A 13,877-nucleotide genomic window follows, 5' to 3' on the forward strand; every position below is an offset into this window, starting at 1 on the left:
TTTTGTTAACTCTACTTACAATATTACCTTTTTTGTGTTAACTCTACTCACAAGGATTTGGATCTTAAATCTTAAGTTTACATAATAATTACTGATTAAAATACCTTATAAACTTCCTTAATTATAAATATTAAATATATATTCAAAATTTAATATAAAAAACATTAAATTAAATTTATTAAATTATTTAAAATTTGAAATTATTTACATTATTAAAATAAAAAATTAATCAGGATAACTTTCAATTTTATCAATTTTAAAACACAAATTCTTATCCACCCTTACCCTTACTAATCTTTCTTATTTCTTATCGACCCTTGTGATATAATAGGCTTTCTTATTTTTATTAATGTGTTAAGCCTTTAACCATAAAACTTATATACTTAAAATAATTATATTGACAATAAATACATAATCAAAAGTCTCAATCCACTGTAAAAAATGATCAATCAATCAAGAGACTCAATTCATTTACACTGTTCAATTTGGTCATAACTCTTTTGCCACAACTACAATAATAAAGAAAAATGGAATAAAAACACAAAAAAAGAAATGAAATGATTGACGTAAATTAAAATAAGTTATGAAATCTAACATATAAGATTATCTCTAAGATAATAGCCAACAAATTGAAAGTTTCTTTATCTGAATTCATCTCATCTGAGCAATATGATTTTTTAAATAATAGAATAATCTATGAAGCAGTGACTGTTGCATAGGAATGCATGCACAATATTAAGTCAAAAAAATGAATACTTCAGTGATGAAGGTAGATCTTAAAAAAGATTATGATTGCTTAGATTAGGGATACCTAAGAATGGTGTTGTTTAAAGTTGGAATAAACTCTAATATAGCTGAATGGATCATGGGGTGTGTGTCTACAGTTCACTATGCAGTAATAATCAACGAATTCCCATCCAAGGTTTTTACACCAGGTAGAGGACTCAAACAAGGGTGTGCATTATCTCCTCTCCTTTTTACACTGGCAATGGATGGATTAAGTTTAAAAAAAAAAGAAAAAAAGTTGTGATTATTGGTGAATTTGAAGCACTGAAAATTAGCAATCGTGTCACAGTTTCTCATAGTTTTTTTGTTGATGATATCTTGCTGATGGGTATGATAAACATATTGAAATGGTATTCACTATCTTTAATCATAAAAAAGTTTGCGATAGCCACAGGACTTGTACAAAATAAACAAAAATCTATTATTCTCTATGGATCATGTAACCAGGATGATATTAGATGTATCCAGAACCGTTTTGGAGTAAGTGCAGAAAATCTAGACAAGGGTATGAAATATTTGGGGTATCGACTAAAACCAGGATGCTATAAAAATGTTGATTGGATGTCGCTGGTGGAAAGATTCTATTTGAAGATTAAGGGATGGGAACACAGATTTTTATCTATGGAAGGACGTATCATCCTCACACAGTTAGTTCTTACTCAGCTGGGGATTTATTGGGCACACTTGTTCCGCATTTCAGAAATGACTATTAATTTACTGAACCAAGTAATGGAAAGCTATATATGGTCTAGTGCAAGAAGGAACTGTAAATATCATTTGGTAAAGATGGAAAATATCACTAGACCTAAAATTTTGGGTGGTTGGGGTGTTCTAAATCTAAATTTTTTTGGATGGGCACTTATTTTAAAATATTTATGGAGAGGCATCAATAGTAAAGGCATATGGGGAAAGCTAATCCGATCTAAATACATGAAGAATAAGGAGTTTTCCTTTTGGTTCAGACAAGGAGCAATTGGGAAATAAGGCGGCTCACATATTTGGAACAACTTTGGTAGGGTCAAGAATACACTCTTCCAAAATATATCATGGTTCTTTGGATCAGGTAATAGAACTATGTTGGGAAAAGACTGCATTATAGGAGCAGGTGAGGGTCCACCCGAGACAGTGGAATTAATACAGCATCTGAACAGAAGAGGCATTTATATCCTCAGTCAGTTGATCAGTGACTGGAATGGTAGCATTCCAATTTGGTTTGATTCCTCCCAACTGAATCTTACTGATCAGTATAAATTGGATTGGTTACAACTTGTTAAAACATTAAAGCAAGCAGGGATATGTTATGACAGCAAAATGGATTGTATAACATGGACTGGTAAAAAGAAGAACACAGGAGAAATAGAGGTGGCAGACTGCTATCTCAAAATATGCCTGAAGGAAATATAGAATGTGGAATACTGTTGGTTTCACAGATTTTGGCAAATTAATATTCCAATAAATATTGTAATTTTCCTTTGGCTAACGTGGCAGAACAAGAATCTCACATGGGCAAACTTACAAAAGAAGAACCACCATGGTCCTGGGATATGCTATTGTGCAGGCATAATGCTGAGGATAATGAACAACTATTCTTACATTGCCATATATCTGTTAATATTTGGAAACACTTCACCAACAAGCTGCAGATTCCATTCATTCAATTTAGTACAATTGAGGAGTGTTTAAAATGGTGGAGTGCTTAGAGTAAAACTAGGCGATTGCTCACTCTGGTTGTGTTCTAGGAAATTTGGAAAGATCGAAATCAACTGATTTTTGGTTCCACTAGATGGGGAGAAAAGGTAATCTATGAACTCATAGAATAGTGGGTTGTATCGAATCAGAATGTAGACATTAAGGAAAAAAAAAGATAGAGAAGGGGAGACTTCATATCACCAACTACCTGGCGGGGTTTTTTGATGGGGCAGCTCAAGGAGGAAGTTGTGGGTGCAGATTTTGGTTAAAGCTATCAGAAGAGAAAGAGTTTCAGATACACTGGTATGTGGGAGAAGGAACAAGCATGAAGGCAGAAGCTGTTGCTTTATGGGTTTACTATGGTTTATTAAATTTTTGGATATCACTCAAGTACACATTTTTTGGGATTCCAAATGTATAATAGATCATGTTAAGGGGAAGAACAATATCCAGCAAAATTCTCTACAAGGTTGGCTGAGGTGTATAAAAAGCATATGGAATACTTTTCAGCATTCGTCCATTGAACACATTAGCAGGGCATGTAATAAGAGCGTGGATGAATTATCGAAGAAAGGATTACTAGCCACAGAAGAAGGTATATATATCATGATAAAAATAGGATCAGACCATACAGAAGTAGAAAATCTAAAGTTGCCAGGATAGATCATGGAAGATCATAGAAAAAATAAAAACATCAATGCAGATAAGTTCATACAAAATCTTTGTTTCTTTTTGTTTAAAGTTTTGTACAAATTTTGTATATGGTTTTGTATAGAAATGATAAGAGGAATGACTACTTTAAGGTAGTGGTATACAGAACATGTAAATGATCTGAGACACATCCTAGTTTTATAGAATCTCTTACTGAGACTCTGTGATATATTGTGAATGAGGCAGAGAGTATATAGTTTCACAGTTGTTGCAAATATTAGAAAACAATTTCAGATGTATGTAAGAGGAGTATTTACTCCCCCATGTAGTCAAGTTGTGGATATCACAAGGTTTATGAGGATGATATGTCCAGCATAAGTATGTACTATTTTAATCATAATATAAAACAAATGCTTTTTTCTTACTGAAAGAAAAACAAATCAAAATAACAAAAACACTTACTTTATGTTTACTAATTTTAAATTTTAAATAGTTAAATCTAGTTTATATGTTTTTAAAATATAGATTTTCACAATTAATTTTTATTTCCTGGGGATTACTATGTGTTTTTGTTGAGGTATATCTTGAAATCTTTAGAAATAGAGAGCTAACTAACCAACTCTAAAAACACTTCCAAACAAAATTAGCGAAATAAACGGAAGTCCATGAAAGAACAACAGATTTCCATTAATTAAACCTCTATTTGCATGCCGAGGTAAAGTAGGTCAAAATGGGGCATTCTCGAGAGCCCCGTAGGCAATGCAAAAACAAGACCGACTAGACTATCCCATAGACTGCAGTGTATGCCATGAAAAATTCAATTTGGTACGAACGCCTGTATAAAAAACTGATCATATAAAACCATTAAATAATTTTGACACGTGTACAATGCGAGAATTGTTTGGGTGGTTTAGTTATAATAATTTGGGTTAGCACTACCTATTTCAAAAAGGAAATAAATTGAGAAAATCTAAAAACGCTTGATCATGAGCAAGTTTAAAATTTAAAAACAAAAACTAGTATTTTATGAGATAATGTTGAGTGAAATAGGAGAAACTCCCATCGAATCAATTGCTATGGTGCGGCTCATCAGCTATCTAAAAAGAATTAAGCAAATGAGAGTAAGTAGATGGCCTAATGTTATCTTCAATAAAGGCATGAGTGAAAGAAAGAAAACATGGATGAAACAAAACTACATATGGATGCAAAAATGGAATATCTACCTCAATGCATGTCCCACAAGTAACAAGGTGCTAAAGGAATTTGTTATGGAGAAGTTTCGTAAACGGGTATGGGGAAAAGAGTTGGGTAGAAAGAAGAAGTACTACATTGAGGAATTCAACCCTATGTGTGATCTACAACAGAAAGAGTTCACTGGAGCTAGCATTTCGTGGAGGGAAAAGGTTCTTATTGCTCAGTTAAGAACCAACTCGCATCAACTTTGGTGTGGAACAAGACGGTGGAAAAGGACTAAAAAAGCTTGGGAATAACGGGTGTGTACAGTTTTCACGTCTGGGGTAGTGGAATCGAAAAAACATTTCATTTTGGAATGTGATGCATTCAAATACATCAAAGAAAGTTATGGGAATATGCTAGCATCGGTTTCTTGGCATTGTCTTTTCAGTGAGGAGATTGTTGGAAAGTTAGGCCAGCTCATCATCAATTTGAACAATAAAAAGATTGAATTGCAAAAGGCGAAAAGTAGGGAACTAATAGTCCCATACACTATTTTTAGTGTGGTGGATGTTAAAATATCATTTCATAATGAATTAGTGAAAGAAACCTTGATGAGGAAAAAGAGTAAAGAGTATTGGACGTTTTATAGACTTGAACAAGTCAATGGGATGTTTGGTATTAGGAATCTATATAGACTTTGGACAAGTCAATTGGCTGTTAGTATTAGGAATCCATTGAGGATAGTATATTTTATAGATTTTGGACAAGTTTATTGGATGTTGAGTATTGTTGCTTGAAGTGTATATTAAGGTATAACGTTTAGAGTAGGGATCAGAGTGACAATTTCTACTCTGAGTATTGTGTTTTAGGTGTAAATTTCAAACGGAAATGCTAAGAGTAGGGGTTGTCACTTTGTTATTTACTTTGAGCATTGCCCTTTAGGTGTACACTTCAGGTGACGAGTATTATGAAGTTATTGAGAATTTTGTAACATAATTCATAACTTTTATGTGATAGAGTTGATGACCAACATTTGAAGCCACAACTCTCAAATAATTTCACCTAACATCCACATTTTTCCCACCTTTCACTGCGTCACTTTGTTCTTTACTTTGAGCATCGCCCTTTAGATATACACTTTAGGTGACAACACTGAGTATTATGAAGTTATTGAAAATTTTGTAACATAATTCATAACTTTTATGTGACAGAGTTGATGACCAACATTTGAAGCCACAACTTTCAAATAATTTCACCTAACATCCACATTTTTCCCACCGTGACAAACCCCTTTTGACAGAACTCATTTAATGGTTCCCAAATCTAAGCACATATTGATCTTGGCCCTTGTACCCGTGGGAACAAAGAGTCGAGACACCATGTTTACACTTTTAACACAAGGCCCATCCTCTATGCTCACTAAAAACGTTGATGTGGTTCTCACTGTAAGATTTAAGGAAGAAGTTATGTGAGATTTAATGATGAAGTTATAACCAAACGAAGGTCTTAAATCTTTAGAACATGTTGATGATGCCCAAACTCTATACATTGTTTGTTTAGTTTTTTGTTTCAATTTTTTTAATAAAACAAAATATGATAGTAAATCTATGTAAATATGTTGTTGATGTAGAATCTCATGTCTAGTCTTTTGTTTTAAATTTTTAATAAAACAAAATATGGAATACGAGAATTACAAATGACAAAGTTTTCATTTTTTTGAAATAGAATTTAATGAATGCAATTTTATAAAAAGTAATTTTTAATTATTTAAATTGTATTTTTGAATATATATAATTGAATAAGACTCCAAAACGAGGGGTCTTCGGAACGGGTTCGGAACGATCTGTTTGTCTGCGGATCAAAACGAGGGGTCTTCGGAACGGGTTCGGAACGATCTGTTTGTCTGCGGATGGGAACGGGGTGGTAGGAGTTGCTCCGTTCCCTCAAACATTTAAAAGTCCAACTTCGAACAGCACGTTTATGTGGGCCATGGCTTGGGCCAGGTTCGAACGAGCGACGAAACAGTCCGAGAAATGCGTGGAGATTTTGTAAGGGTTTGAAATTTTTGCTTTCTGTGTCAAAATTTGACACCTTTCATCATACGCCAAGAGAAAAGTAGAAATAATGTATTTTTTATTTCCTAGGCAACTAATGGACTTTTGTCTCCCTGCTTTTCTCAGGCCAAAATATTCATTTGATCTCCACCGATCATTAATGTCGTGAGTGCGCAACGGAGAATTCTCAGCTATTGAACCCGACGAAATCTTCGTTGTGTCAGAGCCCTTTTCCGAGAATATTCGGTAGGATTTTCAAGAAATGGCACATCAATAAAATTTAACGCAATAATTTAATAAAAAATAAATTCACATAAATCAAGTGATTTACATTTTATCTATTATTCTTTATTTATTTCTTTCTTCTCCTTTATATTTTTCTTTTCACTTTTTAATTTGTTATTCATTTATTTTTTTAATTACTAAACATTTATATAACTTTTTTAGATTTAAAAATAATACAAGTAAAATTATTAATTATTTAATTTTATATTATTTTTAAATTTAAAAATAATGAAAATAAAATTATACATTATCTATTTTTATTAATGAAAAATAAAATTTTTACTTATTTAATTTTATATTATTTTTAGATTAAAAAATAATGGAAATAAAAATATTAATTATTTAATTTTTATAAATTATATATTTAAATGTAAATTAATTGACAATATGTTGTTGTTTCAATATATTCTTTATAATATTGTTGGTTTAAATTTCCAATCATCTTTATTTATTTTTAAGTTTCCAATTAATTTTGTGTAAAAATTTAAAAAGTAAATGTTGTTGAAAAAAATGATGAAAAGGTGCATTATTAAGATATTCTTTGTCATATTTTTTTTATTTAAACTTCTAATTAATTTTGTTCAGCGTTTGGAAAACCATATTATTATATCAAAAATAATAATTGTATCACGTCTACAACTAGATTTTAAAGTTTCTTGATTACAATTTTTTTAATTAGCTCAACTCACAAGAATTAGAACCTTGAATTGTTTACTTAATATTTCATAACATAACAATCGTCAATTGAAATGCATTGTAAACTTCCTTAATTACAATATTAAGTATATACTCAAAATTTAATATTAAATATATGAAATTAAATTAGATATTTCCTTAATTACAATATTAAGTATATATTGAAATTTTAATATTAAATATATTAAATTAAATTAGATATCATCTTTTTGGGATTCAACTGCATTAAGTAAGTCATTCATCTATGACTATTTCCATAAGAGATAGTCAATAGTCCACTTAGCACTCATTGCGTAGAGATACTCACAAAAGTGAAAATGTAAAATTAAAACTAGTGAAATGAATCACATAACATCAACCATCACTCTCAAAACTTGCACCTAATAACCAAAACTTATTAAATTATTTAAAATTTGTAATTATTTAAATTATTAAAAAAGATTAATTATAACTTTCAATATTAAAACTCAAATCGTTATCCATTCTTAATAATCTTCCTTATTTCTGATCCACCATTATGATATAATAGGCTTTCTCATTTTGATTAATATGTTAAGCCTTTAACCATTAAACTTGTATACTTAAAATAATTACCTCGACAATAAATCATAACCAAAAGTCTCCATCCACCGTGAAAAGTGACCAATCAATTAAGAGACTCAATCCACTTATATTGTTCAACGTATCTGGTCATAACAGGCACTGAGAAGTTTCGTTGGAGTAACCTCGATTACAGGCAGCAGGTTTTCTGTTATGAGGGAACGGCCTTCAGTTTTATGTCTCCACGGAGATAACTGTATCTCGACAAATTATATCATCTTAATATAATTACATCATGCTTTTTTCTGTTGAAAAAAACAAAAAAAAACCTCGATTACAGGCACTGTCACGAGATTAAAGGATTGTAAATTCCCCAAATTGTTTCACGATTATCCAACACTCATCTCATATGTGAAAAACCTGCAACTAACTCATATTTCTAATCTTCCGCCGCCCCGCCCACTTCATAGACATTGTCGTGGACTTTGGGCTGAAAAGGCAGTTGTGAATCATGGCCGCTCCGCCTCCCGAACCCCACATCCCTTTGGCATACCTCCCTCGTCTCGCCGATGCCGCGAGTCTGTCAAGCATGTCGTTCGGGTCGGCAGGTCTGTTGCTGCTGCTCGGTCTGGACGTATGGCGGTCAAAGACGAAAAATACCCTTTGGATTCGCGGGGATTCTCTCGTCCTGGGAGCTCTCAGTCTTCAGTTGTTGGGATTGCTTTACCGGCCCGTTGTCAGCATTTCAGACGCAGAGGGGCTGAACCCACAAGTCGTGAACCTCCTGTTCGAAAGAATTAACAATAACCAGCTGCTGATTCTGGGAGAAAGGGTCGTCACATGCGTCTTCATCGGAATCTTGTTGCCCGGCGTCGCTCGATCCTGCCGACGGAACCTGTGGAGCGACATTTTCTCGGTGGCGATAATTGCCACGGTTCGGCTCATTCACATCTCTTACGAGACATATATTGTAGTCATAAAGAACAGCATCGATCACCAGGGTTTCTGTTGGAATTACTGGGCGGTCTGGTTGCTCACGTCGAATATTTTAATGTTTATTTCTGGCTCTGGTTCTAAAAGGACTAATTGTGATATGCCAGACTCGTCGGCCCTTTCCCAATGTTTTGTTTGTTTTGAAAAATATCACTGACTCTCACCTACCAAATCATAGTAAGACTTGTGTTTTACCAAATCATAGTAAGACTTGTGTTTTTCTGCAATTTGAGGTTGATCTGATTGTAGATTCTAGTCCACTCAAATCACAAAAGGAGTGGTTGTTTTTGTGAGTAGCCCTCTCTAATTTAAGGACAACGCTTATTTCATGGTCGTTTTTATTTGAATTTAAATAAAAAAATGCTATAGTTCTTACAGAAGTTCTATTGGGTTTGATCCATATTCTGAATATGACTGTGGTAAGTGTTTTTAGTGTAGATTAGTTTATTCGTATGGTGATAAAAGCTGTGAAGTTATAACTTCAAATTTTAAGAAGATGGCGAAATGGTGGGAGTCAATGGTGATAAATAAATGTTATGTCACTACAAGTTTAGGCTTGGCTTTGTGTCATGAGGTCGTTAGGCTTTTGACCAAGCCTTACACAATTATTGGCAACAATTATGACCAGTTATTTTCCTATTAAAACTAACATTAAATTTATTATTAATATATATATATAGATAAAATGTCAGGGTTGATATTAAATTAATATTAAATTATATATAAATTTATCTTACCTTTATATATATATACTTATATATATATATAATATGTCAGTGTTGATATTAAATTAATATTAAATTTATTATAACATATATATAAATATAAATTTATTTCATTGCTTTTGACGTCGTGTCTGATATTAAATTATTAGATATCAATTAGAACTATTTTTTTTTAAATATTGATAGTATGTAAAAGCTATCCTATTGGAATTGAGAGTGGGTTTGTATTTTCCAACATCTAAATAATGTGAATTAATTATAATGAAAGATTCTAAAATAATGATTAAAAAATTGCAATGCAAGATTTTAAATAATGTATTGTTAAAAAATTACAAAGTAAGATTTTGTTTAAGATATAAGAAAAAAATATAAAATTTAGATTTACATGATATAATATTTTTAATTGAATATTTAAGTTTATATATATAAATAAAAGGTATTTTATAATTTAATATGAATGAGATGTTGTAGTGTCTTTAAATGTGTGTAAATATTTAAATGTTGGATTAATATGAGTAGATATAGTGATTGTAAATGAATGTAAATATTTAAATGTTTATTCAATATGGAAAAGATGTTATAGAATCTCTAAAATAAAATATTAGATGAAATAATAATAATAATAAAGTAGTTAAAAAACCATAAACAATAAAAGATAATAATAAAAAAGGATGTTATAGTATCCTTAAAATAGAAAATTAGACCAAATTAATAATAATAATAAAGCAATTAAAAAGCCATAAACAATAAAAGGCAATTTATTATATTGTAACTTTTTTTATTAATAATATTGCAAACCTTTAAAAATAATGATTTATATTCATAACCATTATTCATAACTTTATATTTAAATTTAATTAATAAAAATATAAAAATTCAACATTTACATTTCCTTCAGTTGTATATCATTTTATCTATCTATATCATTAATCCTATACATATCACATTAAAAAAATATATTTATAAAACATATAATAATGTATATTATCAAGGTTTTAATATAATTAAAATAAGAATATATCTATATTTTTTTAAGGGTGGTTCATGTACACTTAGTGACCTCTACATACACGGGGAAATCTAGGTAGATCAAACCAAAGGGATCTACCCATCAGCCAAACTAGCAAGACCTAACCCCAAGGGCGTCGAGGAGATTTGACCCCATGACCTCCAGATAAGTGAGGTACTTAGCAACACGAAATCGACCAATTGAGCTATCCCTTGCAGCTAAGAATATTCCTATATATAAAGATATGAAATATATCTATATATATATATATATATATATATATATATATATATATATATATATATATATATATATATAGGAATATTCTCAATGATGTGTCCATGCTATTTATTCCTTCAGATCCAATGATTACTCACCTTGTCCTGAGGATGAACTGCATTAGTTGGTTTGAAGTGTCGACCCAATCCTAACAATGTGATTAATCCGAAAGATTGATATCTACATTATGGATCACAAAATTCTTAGATCTAACAATATAAATAATGTTATTAAAAAACAACATAGATCAATATTAATATATAATCTACCAAGTGTAGAGAGGGATCAAATCTCTCTAGATGTGAATCTTTTCCCATGGTTTGCATTTAAAAATAGGTTTGCATCTTGAGAAATTTGATTATCTCTACCCTTAGTAGATCTAGAGTTAAAATGGATCTATGCTTATTTATTATAGATTTGATAATAATATTTTGATGCGAGAGCATCACTCCACCTTTTGTTCCTTTTGCCTATATAAATATATATTTTAGTTTTGCTTATGTGTCTCTTAAGGGAAAGCTATACTAGTATGTTTTTTTGTAGATGTGTCCCTTTTATGGGACAATTGTTCTATTTGTTAGCCTAGAACTTGTAGAAAAAGGTGCAGTTTTTATTTTAGAAAGGATGTTGTTAACAACACACTTGTGGTCTATTAGATGATATTTATTTTCATATTTTATATATATACATACCCGAAGACCTCACAAGCATGAGGGGGGATGGAGGAAAAGAATGAAATATCTTTTATTTACGTCTTTAATGGTTTTCTTCATGTTATATTTGCTGCTTGAATTCTTGGTTTCAAGGTGGTTCGGGTGTTTATCCCTTTGAGTCGTAAATATCTGCACTAAATAATTTTACAGTGAAGTGAACCCAGTATAGCCATCTTGTCCCTTACAAGTTGTTGGATAATGGTAATCCTTTTTGCGACTGTAATTATAAGCTATGATAGGGAAGTTGAGTTGAAGCTCTGTCGAAAAGGCCTTGAAACATTGATTAAGGAGTAAGGGATTGTGGCAAAGGAGACAAATTTAATTAACGTGTGGCTCTCTGGTTTTGCGTCGTAGTTCGAAAGGTAGGTCCCATTATTTGAAGGTTGGTGCCCATCCAAACTCCTTCATACTACGAAGTCTGCAACATAGGTCGACCCTCAACCTCATGTAGCAAGTCCCGCAAGTTGGTAGTCAAAGGAAAGTTACACATAAATCCAAAATGAGCAGGGGAGTGAACCAACCCCTAACCTCAAGTTGGGCCTGACCCCAACCCATGTAGATAATGGCATAGTCGGGTGGTACGCTACATTGGGAGAAAGTCCAACCCAACCTATCGGGCAATCCTAACCCCTGACCTTGTCTTGGAATCATGTATGGGTGTGATGATTTAAGTTTTTTTGGATTCGTAAAAAGAAAGAGAGAGAGGGATGAAAATGGGATTTCTTGTGTGTGGAAGTGAGGAATAAGAATGCATGAAGCTAATTAAATTTTATATTGTGGGTTTTCTTTTGGAAGAGGGATTGACCTCATGTTGTCATTGCGTCATTTGTGGTATTAAAGCATGCTTTTTTCAGTTCTAGAAAAACCTTGTAACTGCAAGCAGAATTGAGACACTATTAAGAGTGTGTTGTTAGTATGTCTCCCAAAAGAGAAAGCTAAGAAGGGTGTGGAATGGAAAATGACCTGAGATTGGAGTTGAGGCGTATCCAGGCAGGAATGGAGGCCGTGAAAACTGCTTAGAGATGAGAACTTGATGTAGGAGACATTGGTGAGGACACTAGTTCTGAAGAAGAGGTGGAAAGAAGTCTATGAAGAGAACAACTAGATGAGAAGCTGATAAAACTAGTTACCAAGGTTGGGTCCAAACCAAAGATGGAAGTGTCGCTATATGTTGGCAACCTGAATGTGGAGGAGTTATTGGATTGGATCAACACACTAGATAAGTATTTCGACTATGAGGATGTTGAGGAGGACCATAACATCAAGTATGTTATGACCATGTTAAGTAGCTAAAAACCTATAAATAGTAAAAGATAATAATAAAAAAGGATGTTATAGTATCCTTAAAATAGAAAATTAGACCAAATTAATAATAATAATAATAAAGCAATTAAAAAGTCATAAACAATAAAAAGCAATTTATTATATTGTAACTTTTTTTATTAATAAAATTGCAAACCTTTAAAAAAAATCATGATATGCATATGGTATTAAAATAAATTTAAAATAATGATTTATATTCATAACTTTATATTTAAATTTAATTAATAAACATATAAAAATGCAACATTTACATTTCCTTGAGTTGTATATCATTTTATCTATCTATATCATTAATCCTATACATATCACATTAAAAAATAATAATTATAAAACATATAATAATGTATATTATTAAGGTTTTAATATAATTAAAATAAGAATATGTCTATATATTTTTAAGGGTGGTTCATGTACACTCAGTGACCTCTACATACATGGGGAAATCTAGGTAGATCAAACCGAAGGGATCTACCCATCAACCAAACTAACAAGACCTAACCCCAAGGGCGTCGAGGAGATTTGACCCCATGACCTCCAGATAAGTGAGGTACTTAGCAACAAGAACTCGACCAACTTAGCAACAAGAAATTGACCAATTGAGCTATCCCTTGCAACTAAGAATATTCCTATATAAAAAGATATGAAATTTATATATAGGAATATTCTCAACGACTAACTCTGGGCAATGATGCATCCATGCTATTTATTCCTTCAGATTCAGTGATTTCTCACCTTGTCCTGAGGATGAAGCACATTAGTTGGTTCGAAACATTGACCCAATCCTAACGATGTGATTAATCCGAAAGACTGATATTTACATTATGGATCACAAAAGTCTTAGATCTAACAATATAAATAATGTTATTAATAAAAAACATAGATCAATCTTAATAAATAATCTACCAAGTGTAGAGAGGGATAAAATCTCTCTAGATGTGAATCTTTTCTCATGGTTTTC

This window comes from Pinus tabuliformis, chromosome X (genome assembly GCF_031772625.1).
Source record: "Pinus tabuliformis cultivar Carrire ecotype Pingquan chromosome X, CPIR1, whole genome shotgun sequence".
NCBI lineage: Eukaryota > Viridiplantae > Streptophyta > Pinopsida > Pinales > Pinaceae > Pinus > Pinus tabuliformis.